This window comes from Neophocaena asiaeorientalis, unplaced genomic scaffold (genome assembly GCF_003031525.2).
Source record: "Neophocaena asiaeorientalis asiaeorientalis breed wild unplaced genomic scaffold, Neophocaena_asiaeorientalis_V1.1 scaffold881, whole genome shotgun sequence".
NCBI lineage: Eukaryota > Metazoa > Chordata > Mammalia > Artiodactyla > Phocoenidae > Neophocaena > Neophocaena asiaeorientalis.
Window position 1 is genome coordinate 6,130 of NW_020172467.1, and position 4,786 is coordinate 10,915.

Genomic DNA, 4,786 nt, shown 5'->3' on the forward strand with positions numbered 1-4,786 from the left:
ATTCACACTTCCTGATTTCAAAACTTACTACAAATATAAATTAATCAAAACAGTGTGGTACTGACATAAAGACAGACATATAGACCAATGGAATAGAGAGTCCAGAAATAAATCCTCATATATATGGTCAAATAATCTTTGACAAGTGTGCCAAGATCATTCAGTGGGGAAAAAACAGTCTTTTCAACAAAAAAATGGTAAAATTGGATAGCCACATTAAAAAAAAAAAAAGGAAGAAACTCTTAGAAGAAAACATAGAGGGAAAGCTTAAGGACATTGGATTTGGCAATGATTTCTTGGATATAATACCAAAAGCACAGGCAACAAAAGTAAAAATAGGTAAACTGAATGACACCAAAAGTTAAAAATTCTGTACATCAAAGGACACAATCAGCAGACTGAAAGGCAACCTACAGAATGGGAGGAAATGTTTGTAAATCATATATATTATAAGACATTAATATCCGGAATATATATAAAGAACTCCTACATGTCAACAACAAAAAATAAAACAACCCATTTTAGTGTTTGTTTCAGCAGCACGTATACTAAAATTGGAACGATACAGAGAAGACTAGCATGGTCCCTGTGCAAGGCTGTATGCAAATTTGTGAAGCTTTCCATATTTTTGGCAGAACACTCTTTGACATAAATCACAGCAAGACCTTTTTTGACCGACTTCCTAGAGGAATGGGAATAAAAACAAAAATTAAAAAATAGGACCTAATTAAACTTAAAAGCTATTCCACAGCAAAGGAAACCATAAACAAGATGAAAAGACAACCCTCAGAATGGGAGAAAGTATTTGCAAATGAAACAACTGACAAAGGATTAATCTCCAAAATATACAAACAGCTCATGCAGCTCAATATCAAAAAACTAAACAACCCAATCAACAAATGGGCAGAAGACCTAAATAGACACTTCTCCAAAGAAGACATACAGATGACCAACATGAAAAGATGCTCAACATCACTAGTTAATAGAGAAATGCAAATCAAAACTACAATGAGGTATCACCTCACACCAGTCAGAATGGCCACCATCAAAAAATCTACAAACAATAAATGCTGGAGAGGGTGTGAAGCAAAGGGAACCCTCATGCATTGTTGGTGAGAATGTAAATTGATACAGCCACTATGAAGAACAGTATGGAGGTTCCTTAAAAAAACTAAAAATAGAACTACCATATGACCCAGCAATCCCACTACTGGTCATATACCCAGAGAAAGCCATAATTCAAAAAGACACATGCATTCCAATGTTCATTGCAGCACCATTTATGATAGCCAGGACATGGAAGCAAACTAAATGTCCATCAACAGAGGAATGGATAAAGAAGATATGGTACATATATACAGTGGAATATTACTCAGCCATGAAAAGGAAAGAAATTGGGTCATTTGGAGAGACATGATTGACCTAGAGACTGTCATACAGAGTGATGTAAGTCAGAAAGAGAAAAACAAATATCATATATTAACACATATAGGCGGAAACTGAAAAAATTTATATAGAAGATCTTATTTACAAAGCAGAAATAGACATAGAGAAAAAATGTATGGCTACCAAGAGGGAAGGGGGGGTGGGATGAATTGGGAGATTGGGACTGATATATATACACTATTGATACTATGTATAAAATAGATAACTATTAAGAACCTACTGTATAGCACAGGGAACTCTACTCAGTGCTCTGTAGTGACCTACATGAGAAGGAAATCCAAAAAAGAAGGGATATATGTATACGTATAGCTGATTCACTTTGTTGTGCAGGGTAAACTAGCACAATATTGTAAAGCAGCTGTACTCCAGTTAAAAAAAAAAGAAACCATTTTAAAAATGAACAAACAACTTTGTTTTGGACTGAATGGTGTCCTCTCAAAATTCATATGTGAAGCCCTAAACTCCAATGTGATTATATTCGAAAATGGAAATAATTCAGGTTAAATGAGGTTATAAGGTGGAGCGTTGATCCAATACAACTGGTATCATAAGAAAAGGACACACACAGAGGAAAAGCCATGTGAGGACACAGTGAGAAGGTGACTGTATACAAGTCAAGAAGAGAGTCCTCACCAGAAACTAAATTTTCCAGCACCTTGATCTTAGACTTCCAGCCTCCAGAACTGTGAGAAAATAAATTTCTGTTGTTTAAGCCACCCAGTCTGTGGTATCTTGTTGTCATGGTCTGAGCATACTAAAATAGTTGACATTTGAACAACACAGGCTTGAAGTGTATAGGTCCACTTATACAGATTTTTTTTTCAATAGTAAATATTACAGTACTACATGATCCACAGTTGGTTGAATCTGAGGACAGGAGGAACTGTATCCTTAAATAGACATTTCTTCAAAGAAGATATACAAATGGCCAATGAGCACATGAAAAGATGTTCAATATCACTAATCAGTAGGGAAATGAGAATTAAAACCACAATGAGATACCACCTCATACCTCTTAGGATGACTACTATAAAAAAATATAGAAAGTTACAAATGTTGGTGAGAATATGGAGAATTGTGTACTGTTGGTGGGAGTATAAAGTGGTATAGTTGCTATGGAAAGCAGCATTGTGGTTTCTAAAAAATTAAAAATAGAACTACCATATGATCCAGCAATTTCACTTCTGGGTATATACCCAAAAGAATTGAAAGCAGTGTCTCGAGGAGATATTTGTGTACTCGTGTTCACAGTAACATCATGTGCAATAGCCAAAAGGTGGGAACAACCCAAGTGTCCATTGACAGATGAATGGATAAAGAAAATGTACTGTAGACATAAAATGGAATATTATTTTGTCTTAAATAGGAGAGAAATTCTGACACTTGCTACAACATGATGAACCTAGAGGACATTATGCTAAATGAAATAAGCCAGTCACAAAAGGACAAATAGTGTATGATTCTACTTATATGGGGAGCTTAGAGTAGTCAAATTCATAGAGATGGGAAGTAGAACAATGGTTACCAGGGGGTGGGAGAAGGGGAGAACAAAGAGTTATTTTTTAACAAATATCGAGTTTATGTTTGGCAACATATAAATAGTTCTGGAGATCTGTTGCACAACGATGTGAATGTCCTTAACATTACTGTACTATACACTTAAAAATAGTTCAGATGGCAAATTTTATGTTATATATTTTACTACAATTAAAAATTTTAACTTAAATACAAATTTTGAAAAAAATATATAAAACAACAGTTTTTAAGGCACTGGATATCAGGCGACAAAGGACAGTGATTTCTGAGAGACTGGAAATAAACAAGATGAGCCCTATGAGTGTCCCAGCTTATTGTATTTTGAATTGAGAGAGACTCCAGACCATGGCACAGGGAGGGGTAATTAAAGCCAACCCCAGCTAACTCTCTGAGTTGAGGAGATAGAACTATCAGTCCAGGGAGACCAAAGCAGCTAGCGCTGCTAGACTAAAGTATCAGAGAAGAGAGAGCTTCCCAGAGAAAGAACACCACAAATATGCAGAGGATCCCCCTCAAGTACACAACAGAGTAGTGATCAGCTCATACATAAAAGGAAAATACCTGCTCCTGTGGAAAGAACCATTTAAAATGATGGGAATGAACAGGGCCTGGCAATCATGAAAGGCTGGGAACAATGCCTCTTGCCTAAATATTATTCACATGGAGCATTACGTAGACCAATCATAATGGTCTTCCCTCAGTTATCGAGAACAACTCATCCTAGATTAAGCATTGCTGTAGACCTTCCTAATAAATGATAAAAGCAAGACCCAAAAAGATCAAGCTGTTTCTGAGTAAGTTAACTGCATTCCATATCAAAGATTAAGAAGATTTATAGGTATACAAAAATATCCTGCACCCAACATGCAAAGAGGCAGGAAAACACAAACCATAATGAGGAGAACAGTTAATATATCAAAGCTGACCAAGAACTGACACTAACGCAAAGAAATACATTAAAAGTTATATAAAAGAATACATAAAAGTATTAGCAAAGAAATACAATAAAAGTTATTACAACTGTACTTCACATTTCAAAAAGTAGAGATACAGAAGATATAAAAAATACATAAGTCAAACTTCTAGAAATAAAAATTACAGTGTTTGAGATTTTAAATACACACAGGATAGGATTAACAGCAAATAAAATATTTCAGAAGAAAAGATTAGTAAACTTGAAGACATTGCAATAGAAACTACTCAAAAGAAAACACAGAAAGAAAAGGGGGAAAAAATTAAGAGTATCAGCAAATCTGTGCCCACAAATCTGATAACCCAGATGAAATGCACCAATTCCTTGAAAGACACAATCAACCTTAACTCACTCAAACAGAAGTAGATAAACTGAATAGGTCCAGAGGGCTAATATGCATATAATTTATGTCACCAAAGGACTGGAGGGTGAGAGGAAATAGAAACAAATTTTTGAAGAAACAACAATCAATTTTTTCCAAACTTGATAAAAACTATAAAACCACAGATCCACAAGGCTCACAGAGCTCAAACACACACACACACACACACACACACATGCACACACTCACACATGCACACACACACACACTCACCACCTCTGAAGAAAACTGCACCAGTGCACATTATAATAAAATTTATCAAAACCAGTAAACAAGAGAACTATTTAAAACAACTAGAGAAAAAAAGTCATGTCATGTTGGGAGGAACAAAGATAAGATGACACAGATTTCTAATCAAAATTGAGGCAATTAGGAAGACAGCAGAGCAACATCACTAAAGCAGTCGCAGAAAGCCCTGTCTATACCCAGTGAAAATATTTTTCAAAAGC

General features: G+C 35.3%; 1 non-coding gene across 1 annotated transcript; it reads left to right on the forward strand.

The window, feature by feature from the left end:
• The first annotated feature begins 524 nt into the window (after positions 1-524).
• On the forward strand, positions 525-630 carry LOC112395087 (U6 spliceosomal RNA). The gene has a single exon (XR_003002297.1). It is a non-coding gene; the product is annotated as a U6 spliceosomal RNA (small nuclear RNA).
• Positions 631-4,786: the final 4,156 nt, after the last annotated feature.